The sequence below is a fragment of the Apodemus sylvaticus genome, chromosome 13 (genome assembly GCF_947179515.1).
Source record: "Apodemus sylvaticus chromosome 13, mApoSyl1.1, whole genome shotgun sequence".
NCBI classification, from domain to species: domain Eukaryota; kingdom Metazoa; phylum Chordata; class Mammalia; order Rodentia; family Muridae; genus Apodemus; species Apodemus sylvaticus.
The window spans coordinates 2,657,549-2,671,149 of record NC_067484.1 but is presented as its reverse complement, the minus strand read 5'-3'; the positions used below and the strand labels follow the sequence as shown (position 1 = coordinate 2,671,149).

At 37.9% G+C, this 13,601-nt stretch overlaps 1 pseudogene; it reads left to right on the top strand.

Annotated features, from left to right (window-relative positions):
• The window catches only part of LOC127664129 (vomeronasal type-1 receptor 4-like), a 41,345-nt pseudogene extending 28,629 nt beyond the window's left edge, over positions 1-12,716 (top strand).
• Positions 12,717-13,601: the final 885 nt, after the last annotated feature.

The following is a 13,601-nucleotide window of genomic DNA, read 5'->3' as shown; positions in this document are numbered from 1 at the left end:
AATTTTATTAGGTCCCATTTGTCAATTCTTGATCTTCCAGCATAAGCTATTGGTGTTCTGTTCAGGAAATTTTCCCCTGTGCCCATGTGCTCAAGGCTCTTCCCCAGTTTCTTTTCTATTAGTTTGAGTGTGTCTGGTTTTATGTGGAGGTCCTTGATCCACTTGGACTTGAACTTAATTCAAGGAGGTAAGAATGGATCGATTTGCATTCTTCTGTATGCTGACCTCCAGTTGAACCAGCACCATTTGTTGAAAAGGCTATCTTTGTTTCCATTGGATGGATTTAGGTCCTTTGTAAAAGATCAAGTGACCATAGGTGTCTTGGTTCATTTCTGGGTCTTCAATTCTATTGCATTGATCTACCTGCCTGTCACTGTACAATACCATGCAGCTTTTAACACTATTGTTCTGTAGTATTGCTTGAGGTCTGGGACACTGATTCCCCTGGGTGTTCTTTGAGAATAGATTTAGCAGCCCTGGGTTTTTTGTTATTCCAGATGAATTTGAAAATTGCTCTTTCTAATTCTCTAAAGAATTGAGATGGGATTTTGATGGGGGTTGCATTGAATCTGTAGATTGCTTTTGGCAAGATGGCCACTTTACTATATTAATCCTGCCAATCCAAGAACGGAATATTTTTCCATCTTCTGAAGTCTTCTTAGATTTCTTTTTTCAAAGACTTGAAGTTCCTGTCATGCAGATCTTTCACTTGTTTGGTTAGCATCACAACAAGATACCTCATATTGTCTATGACTATTGTGAAGAGTGTCATTTCCCTAATTTCTTTCTCAGTCTGTTTATCCTTTGAGTATAGGAAGGCAACTGAAGTTGTTTATCAGCTGTAGGAGTTCTCTGGTAGAGGTTTTGGGGTCACTTAAGTATACTATCATAGCATCTGCAAATAGTGATAATTTGACTTCTTCCTTTCCAATTTGTATCCCTTTGACCTCCTTTTGTTGTCTAATTGCTCGATCTAGAATTTCAAGTACTATATTGAATATATATGGAGAGAGAGGGCAGCCTTGTCTAGTCCCTGATTTTAGTGGGATTACTTCAAGTTTTTCTCCATTTAGTTTGATATTGGCTACCGGTTTGCTGTATATTGCTTTTACTATGTGTAGTTATGGGCCTTGAATTCCTGTTCTTTATAAGGCCTTTAACATAAAAGGATACTGAATTTTGTCAAATGTCTTTTCAACATCTAATGAAATGACCATGTGGTTCTTTTCTTTGAGTTTGTTTATGTAGTCGATTACATTGATGGATTTCAGTATATTGAATCATACCTGCATCCCTGGGAAGAAGCCTCCTTGATCATGGTGAATGATCATTTTTATGTGTTCTTGGATTCAGTTGGCAAGAATTTTATTGAGCATTTTTTCACCAATATTCATATGGTCTAAAGTACTCTTTCTTTGTTGGATCTTTGTGTGGTTTGGAAATCAGCGAAACTGTGGCTTCATAAAATGAGTTGGGTAGTGTTCCTTCTGTTTCAATTTTGTGGAATAGTTTGAATAGAATTGGTGTTATGTCTACTGTGAAGGTCTGATAGAATTCTGCACTAAAACCATCTGGTTCTGTGCTTTTTTTTGGTAGGGAGACTGTCAATGACCACTTCTATTTCTTTAGGGGTCATGGGACCATTTGGATGGTCTATCTGATCCTGATTAAACTTTGGTAGTTGGTATTTGTCTAGGAAATTGTCCATTTCATCCCCATTTTCCAGTTGTGTTGAGTATAGGCTTTTGTGGTAGTATCTGATATTTTTTTAAATTTCCTCAGTTTCTGTTATTTCTCCCTTTTCATTTCTGATTTTGTTAATTTGGATACTGTCTCTGTGCCCTTTGGTTAGTCTGGCTAGAGATTTATCTATCTTGTTGATTTTCTTAAAGAACCAGCTCCTGATTTTGTTGATTCTTTGTATAGTTATTTTTGTTTCTACTTGGTTGATTTCAGCCTTGAGTTTGATGATTTCCTGCTTCCTACTCCTCTTGGGTGTATTGACTGCTTTCTGTTCTAAACTTCTCAGGTGTGCTGTTAAGCTGCTAGTGTATGCTCTCTCCAGCTTCTTTTTGTAGGCACTCAGAGCTATGAGTTTTCCTCTTAGCACTGCTTTCATTGTGTCCCAGAAATTTGGGTATGTTTTGCCTTCATTTTCATTAAATTCTAAATTGGTTTTGCCTTCTTCCTTTATTTCTTCCTTGACCAAGTTATCATTGAGTAGAACATTGTTCAGCTTCCATGTGTATGTGGGCTTTCTGTTGTTTTTGTTGCTAGTGAAGACCACCTTTACTCCGTAGTGCTCTGATAGTAGGCATGAGATTAGTTCGATCTTCTTATATCTGTTGAGGTCTGTTTTGTGACCAATTACATGGTCAATTTTGGAGAAGATACCATGAGGTGCTTGGAAGAAGGCATATTCTTTTGATTTAGGATGAAATGTTCTACAGGTATCTATTAAATGCATTTGGTCCAAAACGTCTGTTAATTTCATCCTGTCTCTGTTTCATTTCTGTTTCCCTGATCGGTCTACTGAGAAGAGTGGGGTGTGATGTGAAGCCTTAAGTTTTGGTAAAGTTTCTTTTATGCTTGAGGGTGCCCTCGTATTTGGAGCATAGATGTTCAGAATTGAGAGTTTTTCCTGGTCGATTTTTCCTTCCATGAGCATAAAATATCCTTCTGTGTCTTTTTTGATGACTTTTGGTTGAAAGTCTATTTTATTCTATATTATTCTTTATTAGAATAGCTACTCCAGCTTGTCTCCTGGGACCATTTGCTTGGAAAACTGTTTTCCAGCCTTATACTCTGAGGTAGTGTTTGTCTTTGACACTGGGATTCATTTCCCGTATGCAGCAAAATGTTGGGTCTTGGTTATGTATCCAGTCTGTTAGTCTATGTCTTTTTATTGGGGAATTGAGTCCATTAATGTTAAGAGATATTAAGGAATAGTGATTATTGCATCCTGCTATTTTTGATATAATGTTTTATGTTTGTGTGGTTATTTTCATTTGGTTTGTTGAAAGAAGATTACTTTCTTGCTGTTTCTCATGTGCAGTTTCCCTCGTTTTGTTGGTATTTTCCATTCATTATCCTTTGAAGGGCTAGATTTGTGGAAAGATACTGTGTAAATTTGTTTTTGTCATGAAATACCTTGATGTCTCTATCTATGGTAATTGAAAGATTTGCTGGATATAGCAGTTTGTGTTGTCATTTGTGTTCCCTTAGTGTCTGCATGACATCTGCCCAGGCTCCTCTAGCTTTCATAGTCTCTGGTAAGAAGTCTGGTGTAATTCTGATAGGTCTACCTTTATATGTTACTTGACCTTTTCCCCTTACTGCTTTTAATATTATTTCTTTCTTTAGTATATTTGGTGTTTTAGTTATTATGTGATGGGAGCAATTTCTTTTCTGGACAAATCTATTTGGAGTTCTGTAGGCTTCTTGTATGTTCATGGGCATCTCTTTCTTTAGGTTAGGGAAGTTTTCTTCTATAAGTTTGTTGACAACATTTACTGGCCCTTTAATTTGGAAACCTTCACTCTCTTCTATACCTATAATACTTAGGTTTGGTCTTCTCATTTTTGTCCTGGATATCCTGGATGTTTTGGGTCAGGAGCTTTTTGCATTTTCTTTGACTGTTGTATGAATGCTTTCTATGGTATCATTTGCATCTGAGATTCTCTCTTATATCTCTTGTATTCTGTCGTTGATGCTTGTATCCATGACTCCTGACATCTTTCCTAGGTTTTCTATGTCCTGAATTGTTTCCCTTTGTGATTTCTTTATTGTTTCAACCTCCATCTTTAGATCTTGGATGACTTTGTTTAATTCCTTCACTTGTTTTGTTGTGTTTTCCATTAGTTTTTCAAGGGCTTCTTGTGTTCTCCTGTATTTCTTTAAGGGAGTTATTTATATCCTTCTTGAAGCCCTCCATCAGCCTCATGAGCTGTGATTTTAAATCTAAATCTTGGTTTTCTGGTGTGTTAGGGTATCCAAGACTTGCTGTTGTTGCAGAGTTGGGTTCGGATCATGCCATGTTGCCTTGATTTCTGTTAGTAACATTCCTACATTTGCCTTTTGACATCTGGTTATCTCTGGTGTTACTTGGTCCTGCTGTTTCTGGCTGGTGCTTATCCCTCCTGTGTGCCTGCAAGCCTATCTCAGCAATCCTGGGTGACCAGCTTTCCCCTGGTGCAGATTGCTGTGGGGCTGTCTGCCTCGTGGGTGCAGGTTGGGCACTGGCAGACCAAGACCCAAGTGATCTTACCCTCAGGTGTTCTCTGCATTCCTGGCTTCAACAACCCACTCAGTCGTAGGAGAGAAGATGTTGGCCTCACCTCTAATTGTGGGAATCAATGCAGAGCAGATATATCCACTAGCTGTGGTGGTGCTGTCCAGCTCCTGGGAATAGGTGGGACCCTGGTGGGCTGTGTCCTAAGAAGTCTTCCATTCTGGTAATCCCTGCACACCTGTCTGCTCCCTACATAGTCACAAGATCAAAAATGGAGGTGCCTCATCTCTAAACGTGGAACTCCTAACTGCCTCCCTACAGGGCAGATGACTCCTGGTAGGGTAGGTGCCCAGCTGGCTGTGGTGCTGCTGAGCTACTGAGTGCAGGCTTTATTCTTTTTTAATTCTTCATGAAATTCTATGTAAAGTGTTCTTAATGGAGTATTTCCTTCAGTGATTAGCAGAGTAAGTTTTTAGGCACATTCATCTTCTTCTCCCTGAGAATATGGCACAGGATGAAAAACATTCTCTGAAAAGGAACACTCCTCCACTGCTGGTGGGGTTGCAAATTGGTACAACCACTCTGGAAATCAGTCTGGTGGTTCCTCTGAAAACTGGGCACCTCACTTCCAGAAGATTCTGCTATACCACTCCTGGGCATATACCCAGAAGATTCCCCAGCATGTAATAAGAATACATGTTTCACTATGTTCATAGCAGCCCTATTTATAATTGCCAGAAGCTGGAAAGTACCTAGGTATCCCTCAACAGAAGAGTGGATGCAAAAAATGTGGTATATTCAGCCATTAGAAACAATGAATTCATGAAACTCTTAGGCAAATGGATGGAGCTGGAGAACATCATACTAAGTGAGGTAACCCAGACTCAAAAGATGAATCATGGTATGCACTCACTAATAAGTGGATATTAGCCTAGAAAACTGGAATACCCAAAACATAATTCACACATCAAATGAGGTACAAGAAGAAAGGAGGAGTCGCCCCTTGTTCTGGAAAGACTCAGTGAAGCAGTATAGGGCAAAACCAGAACAGGGAAGTGAGAAGGGGTGGGTGGGAGAACAGGGGGAGTGAAGAGGGCTGATGGAACTTTTGGGAATGGGGGTCTAGAAAAGTAGAAATCTTTTGAAATGTAAATAAAAATGTATCAAATAAAAAAAAAGCATTATCTGATTTAAATACCCCACACTTGCCAGGACACACACCTGGACAAATCATTTTGAAATCTCGACCTGAGAGATGTGGTGAACCTAGATCTATGTCTTGTCCTTCTCTCATACCTCTTAGTGCTTGGACATTTTGTATTGAAAATGTGAACCTAACCATTCCAAGGGATAATCAAGGAGAAAGAATTATTGTACATATGTGGTGTAAAACATCCAGATACATCAGGAAGCATCTTGAGCAGGTCTAGAAGGTAGTACATGGCCAGTGGACTGAATGGGCCATGAGAAGAGAGAGGAGGTAGAGTGAGAGAAGCAGAGAAGAAGGAGGAGAGAGGACAACTAACAGAAGCAAGAAGACAAAGTGCCAAGAGAATGACCAAGAGAAGGAGAGGAAGAGAAGAATAGAGCATGAGCACATGGTGAACGTATCTGGCTTTATAGGAAAGAGAAGCAAGGGAAAATGAATGAGGCCTATGGACTACAGAGGTTTAGGGTAGGGAACTGGGATGAGAACTCTAAGAGTGACTTGCAATGCTGTGAGAGTCTGGCAGCCAGAATCTGCTTTGGTTTATCAATAGGCATTTTAGTTAGCCATTTGTCCTGAGTGTCTTTGGAAACAAAGGAGTTTGATGTGCTGAAACAGTCTGGAATGCTTGGGTGATAGGAATGGCGCTCCAGGGGCAAGGCCGTGCAACTTGCTTATACTTTACTAGCACTGAAGTTCCTTCTGCATGTCTATCTGACATTACTTCTCTGCTCCAAGTACTGACATAAAAGTTCAGCCCTGATTCCTAATTGATTCCTTGGATAGCTCGTTTAATTTTAACTTCTTGTTTTGCTAAGTTTTGTATTGTTTCTGACAGGAAGATTACTATAAGTTACTTTAGACCCTTGTGGAGGGAAAACAGTTCAAGGCCTAGATTAGGTGGGCAAAAGGGACACACACATGGCTCAGGAAGTGGGAACTGTCTCATGTGAACACTGTTCCTCCTGTAAGCTACTACTGAGTCTCTCTTTTTACTGATACCACCTCACTGTCTTATATACTTTCTTCATTTAGCATGCATCAACCTTCTTTGCAAAGGATAAATGCTATACCTCTGTATGTATGCATCATGCTGTCTGCTTGGAATTGTTTGTTGCTAGACATTTGGAATGATTTAATCTTTCAGCTGTTTTGGAAAGTTCTGCTATGGAAGTGTCTAAGGAAGTATCAATTCAAGACCCTAATTTTAATTACTTTTTTTAAAATTTGTTTTTTTTTTTTTGAGACAGTGTTTCTCTGTGTAGCCCTGGCTGTCCTGGAACTCACTCTGTAGACCAGGCTGGCCTCAAACTCAAGTCCGCCTGCCTCTGCCTCCCAAAGTGCTGGGATTACAGGCGTGCACCACCATTGCCTGGCTTTTCAATTACTTTTTAATTATGCTAAGAAGTGGAATTGGTGGATGAAACAGCACTTTCTCTTCCACATGAAAACGTATTTTATATACATAGGACAATACACTATAAGAACATCTCCAGAAAGGTATTTATAATAGCAAAAAATTAATAAAGCATAAGAAATGTCTTAGATTACAAAAAAGAAATGTCTTAGAAGATTCATTTCTTATAGGAATGAAATTATTAAAATATATTCTACACATCAAGGAGGAATATACATTTATTCCATAGAAGAAACCATACAACACAAGAATGACCATGGCAATACAAGTATAGAGTGTAAATTGGTAATATTGCACCAACTGTAAGAACAGTCATTATTCCATGGCAATATTTACTATAAAACTATAATCCTTTATTGGTGTGGGTTTTTCTAACTAGCATACATAGTATTAGGTTTCATTCTGACATTTTCAAACAAATTTATTTTTGACTCTCCTCTTGCAAATTTCTTCAGCAGTCCCTTCAACACCTTTTTGCACCTCTGTGTATCCTGTATAATACTATTCACTTCATTGACACATATGCTCTGTTTATTACTCTCCCTTTGATTCCTCAACATGTCTTTTGTCTCTATCTTTTGGTCTCCCTTTAGCCCATAACTTTTTTGTCTCCACGTACATTCATATGACCATGTCCCTATTTAACAAACAACATGTGACCTTGGTTTTTCCTGAGTCTGTTACCTTGCTGAATTGTTTGCAAGTGATCTAGTTCCTGAAAGTAAAGATACCATACATCCATTATCTGCTGATGAACACCTAGGAGGGGCATCACTTATTTGTTATTGTGTATAAGGCAGCAGCTTACATGGATGTGCAAGCATCTCAGTGGTAGGACATAGAGTCCTTTGGGTGCATGCCCAGAAATTATATGACTGCATTATATGGTAATTCTATATTTAATTTCTTGAGAAATCTTTGTTTTATTTCTATAAGGAATGTAGCACTTTGTCATCCCACCAGTATAGAATGAGGATTACTTTTCCCCCACACCATTGTCAGCATTTGTTCTCATCTATTCTCTTGGTGATAATCATTCTAAGGTGTGCTATGTATTGTCAAAGTGTTTATAATTTGCATTTCCTGGAAAGGTATTTATGTTGAACACTTCTCAAATGCTTTTACTGTACTTCTGGGTTTCTTTATAGTGGAATCTCTGCCCATTTCATCAAATATTTTGATGACTGGAATTTCATTAATTGACTGATTACTGTTTAATCTTTATTTTCCCCTATCAATTCTAAGTATTAAGCTCGTGATTAAAGTGCAAAAGTCAATGTTTTCCTCCTACTCTGCAGGTTATATTTTCATTCCACACTTACTGTCCCATAAAATGCAGAAAGCTTTTAATTTTACAAAGTTGTACTAGTTAATTCTTGGTGCATTCCCTATTCTCCTGAGTGCAGTTGCCTCAACCTTATCTTGTTTTGCTAATATTTTTCTCTGAGAGTTTTAGTATTTCATCTTTTGAAAAATGTAATTCTTAAAAAAATTATTAATTTTTGTGCAATGTGAGGGAATATAAACATAATACTGTTTTCTGCAAGTGATTATCCATTTTACAAAAAGTTATTCAGGATCAGAAGTTCTGACCACCAAATCCAACTAAACATTCAAGTAAACATGATCGTGTGTTCTCAAATTGTCCTGAGAACTGCTGAAGTTCAACAGAGCAAATGACAGGGAAACTCAGACTCCTAATGTATCTATTTTACGAAAAACTCGTCCTTTCTTGGCTTTCGTTGGATTCTTTCATATCTGCTTATGTTTGTATCATTATAATTGGAACTGGGTTATAATTTACCCATTATTTTTAAAGAAAATCAATACTAACTTGAATAGTTGCTAGGCATGTGGCAAAATAAGGACTCCTGGGCTTTAACCCCTGTTTTATTCATTTGAATTTGCTTTGATTAATATCTGTTTATACAGTATGTGATGATCTCTCATCACAACTTTGATTTACATCCACTCATAGTGTTACCTTAATTTGTGATGTTGAGCCTGATTTTGCATACATTTTGGAAAATGTAAATTTTCCAAAATATAAATATAAATTTATAGGAAAATTTTCCAATTGTAGAATTCATCTTTCTTATCTTTTGTTTTAGTTTTCTTCTTATTATTTTTTAAATTTTCTATATTCTTTGTTTACATTCCAAATAATTTCCCCTTTCCTAGTTCCCCCCTCCCAATAAGTCCCATAAGCCCTCTTCCCTCCTCCCATTCCCCAATCACCCCCTCCCATTTCTCTGTCCTGGTACTCCCCTACAATGCTGGATCAAGTCTTTCCAGGATCAGGGTCTTCTACTTCCTTCTTCTTGGGAATCATTTGATATGTTAATTGTGTCTTGAGTATTCAGAGCTTCTGGGCAAATTAATATCCATCTCTCAGTGACTGCATTCCATGTGTATTCTTTTGTGATTGGGTTACATCACTTAGTTTTCTTCAAATACAGTTTCAAATATTTTTGTTGGGTAGAGGGATAAACCAGTGTTTATGAGTGCATATTGCTATTACCTTGGATTTGAGTTCAGTTCTTACTTTCAATCAATGACTCACAACCATCTTCAAATCCAGATACAGTAGACTGCAATATTCTGGGCCCTACTAGCTCTCACACTCACATACAACCAACCCCAGCACACACACATAATTTAAAACAAAATAAATATTAAAATGAAATATGTTTTATAAATTCTGAGGATTTAATACATCTTTCTAAGTCCAACTTTCAAATATTTTCTGTTGGGTTTTATTTTGGTGAAATTTGAATTCTGTTTCTTCTAAATTTATGAAATAATAGCATGTCTTAAAAAATTCTTTCTTTGAAAATAGACGCCAAATCATTGTGTTTGGTCAAAAGAAATGAAAATGTTAATCATTTGGGAGGCACGTTATTAGAGACAGGGTTTTGCTTTATAATTCATTTGCTGTCCTGGAAATAACGCTATAAAGTAGGCTAGCCTCAAATTTATATGTTTGTCTGCCTCTACCTCTTGATTGCTATGTTAAAAGTCATTCAACAACTTGGGCAGTGAAAACATTTTTCTTCAGTAAATATATCCCAAACTTTCCATTTAAAAATAGAGAATATTTACTTTGATAAGTAGTAAAGCTTTAAATATTATTCAATGGGAAAGCTATATAAATACAATGAAGTAATAAATGTATTATTTTAGCTAACATCATACAATAATGCAATCTTTAATGTATTTCTAGGATCTCATATCAATAATAAATTTATTTTCTTCTTTATTAGAATGAAAATTGCATTTGAAAATAAGACAAATCTGTGACCTACAGATTGGGAAAAATCTTCACTAACCCCACATCCAATAGAGGGCTAATTTCCAAAATATATAAAGAACTCAAGAAACTAATCACCAAAACACCTAACAACCCAATCAAAAATTGGGAATTGAGCTAAACCAAGATTTCACAACTGAAGAATCTCAAATGGCTAGAAGCACCTAAAGAAATGTACAAAGTCCTTAGTGATCAGAGAAATGCAAATCAAAATGACTCTAAGATTCCACCTTACACCAATCAGAATGGCTAAGATCAAAACCACAGGTGACAATGCATGTTGGAGAGGATGTAGAGAAAGAGGAGCCACTGCTGGTGAGATTGCAAACTGGTACAACCACTCTGGAAATCAATGTGGAGGTCCCTCAGAAAATTGGAAATAGATCTACTCAGCAATACCACTCTTGGGAATATACCAAAAAGATGCCCCACCATGCCACAGGGGCACATGCTCCACTATGTTCATAGTGGCATTATTTGTGATAGCCAGAAGCTGGAAACAACCCAGATGTCCCACGACAGAAGAATAGATACAGAAAATGTGGTTCATTTACACAATGGAATATCACTCAGCTATTAAGAATGAGGACATCTTGAATTTTGCAGGCAAATAGATGAAACTAGAAAATATCATGCTGAGTGAGGTAACTCAGACCCAAAATGACAAGCATGGTATGTGATCACTAATAAGTGGACGATAAAAAGTAGAGAGTTCCTGAGATATAGTCCACATTACTCATAAAGTACTCACTTCAAGCTGAAGTGCCCAGGTGAGGACGCCTCAGTCCTACTTGGGAGGGAGAATAAGCCAATCACAAATGGGGATGGAGGGAGGGATCTGGAAAGGATCTGGAAGGAAAGTAGACGGGGGTGGGGGGGAGTGAGTGGAGGGAGAGGGGAACATGATCTGGTATTGGGTGAGGGAAAAGGACTGAAGCCCTGAGGGACAGCAGAAAGAGTGGAAACAGGCAATCTCGGGAGATAGGAGGTTGGGGAGACCCTCCAGAATGTACCAATGACCAGGGAGGTGAGAAACTCTTAGGACTCAAAAGGAGGGACCTTAGATGAAATGACTGACAGTAGGGAGAGGGAACCTCAAGGGGTGGTCCCAAGACACAATTACTGAGGCTATGGAGCACTCACAAATAGGAACCAAGCATGACAGCACTCCAGAAGACTCCACAAGCAGATGAAAGATCCAGATGCAGATATGTTCACTCAACCAATGGACAGAAGCAGCTGACCCTCATTGTTGGATTAGGAAAGGCTGAAAGAAGCAAGCTGAGGAGAAGGGCAATCCTTTAGGAGGACCAGCAGTCTCGTTTAATCACGACCCCTGAGATCTCTCAAACACTGGACCACCAAACAGGCAACATACAGCTGGTGCTGATATGAGGTCCCCAACACACATACAGTAGAGGACTGCTGGGTCTGTATTCATTCAGAGGTGATGCACCTAACCCTCAAGAGACTGGGGGCCCCAGGGAGTTTAGAGGCCAGTGGGGTGAGGGGTGGAGACATCCATGTGGAGTCAGGGGCGTGGGGAGGAGGTACAGGTGGATGGGGCAGGGGGAATAAAATATGGAGTGTAAAAAATTAATTAATAAAAACAAAATGTAACTAAAAAAATAAAATAAAAATAAATGGGAATTTAAAAAAAAAGAAAAGATTGCACTGGGAATTTTCCTCTTCTCCCAGATTATGGTGAGAACGCTTAGCAATTCCTCAATACTATTTTGTCATTTTGAAATTCACTGGAAAACATTTAATGCCCAAGGACCTGATCATAGAGCACTTGACTCTTGTTAATTGCCTGTTTATCATCTCAAGACACTCCACAGACACTGTTAGATTATGAACTAAAAGATTTCCTGATTTTTTGGATGTAAATTGATAATGCATATTTACCAAATAACCAGGGGGATGTCCCTTTATACAATGTGTCTATTGAGTTGCTCTAAGCAATCACGATCAGCCCCAGCAACTCCAGAAGAATGATGCTTAAACACAGAGCTCCAAGTACCTCAGTCCCTCCTGCTCACTTAGCTGGAATGTGCATTTATTTCTAAACATCTTGACTCCTACAAAAGTGTCAGGTCCAAGTTACAACAAAAATACGACTCACAGGATGAGTTATGGTTACTCTTTATGGTTTGCTTCAGGTAATTTTGAAACTGCACTGTATGTGCTCTTCTTGTGCTTCTGTGATGGACTGTGTCTGGGTTTCCTGATCTGTTCAAGTGTCTCCATGGTGAGTATGCTCTACAGGCCTAAGAAACAAGTCATTCATGTTTACAATGCTCAAGATTTTTTAAAAATCTCTCTTGAAAACATGAAAACTACCCTCATCCTGGTGTTCACTTTTGTCCTTTCTTATTCATTCTCCTCCGTTGTGGCTGCCATTACAACCTACTCTAAATATCCGATGCTACAGGGCGTAAATGTATTTACACTTCTAGAAATAAACTTTCCTATATTTTGCCCTTTTGTTCTCATCAGCAATATAAAGGCTAGTTCCAGCCTCTTTCTACCCTGCTTTCATAATAATTAGCTTTCTCAAAGAAAAGTATGAGACTTCATTGTCTGTTTTTTTTTTTTTTTGTACACTGGCATAAGATTTTGTATGTGGTGCAATGTTAGCACAGCATTTTGAAAATATAAATCTTTCTATATCTGATGTCTATATCATGTAGATTAGTTATTTTATCATGGTCATTCCACAAAGTTTTACTATCAAATGTTGAGCAATTTTTGAACATATATATACAGGATTATTATTTTATACAAAATGGTATGTGTTAATTGTCAAAGTAAGGTGAACATGAAAAATTAAATACTGTGGGGAGACTAGATATTATCTTATGGCTCAGGAAAAGATATATGCTTGCTTTGTTTTGTTTTGATATGTGCGGTGTGTGTCTCTGTGTGTGTTGTGCGTGTGTGTGTGTCTTCTTGTGTACAACATCATTTTTATTTTTTTATAAATGGTTATTTTTCTTGCATGTATGTTTGTTTACAACATGTGAAAAATAACTGAAGAGTTAATATCCAGGCATTGTACCACTTAAGATATTAGTAAGCAATAGATTTGCACCACCATTGATGTGGAAATAACACTTGGGCAGTCAGTGCTCTTAAGTACCAAGAATTCTCTCCATTTCCAAAACATTTTAATAAAATTTTAAAACTTTAAATGTTTAAAACGTTGTGTATGTCAGTGTGCATGATATATGTATATACTCAACATGCACGCCTACTTCACACAGAGGCAAGAAGTGTGTGTTGGATCCTTTGGAAATGTAGCTACAGTAAGTGGTGAACCACAGTGAATTTGCTGGGAACTATACTCAGTTCTTTTGCAAGATCATCACATGCTTTTAAAGGCGATCCAGCTCTCTAGCTCCAAGGCATTGTCTGTTACTTCTCATTTATGGGT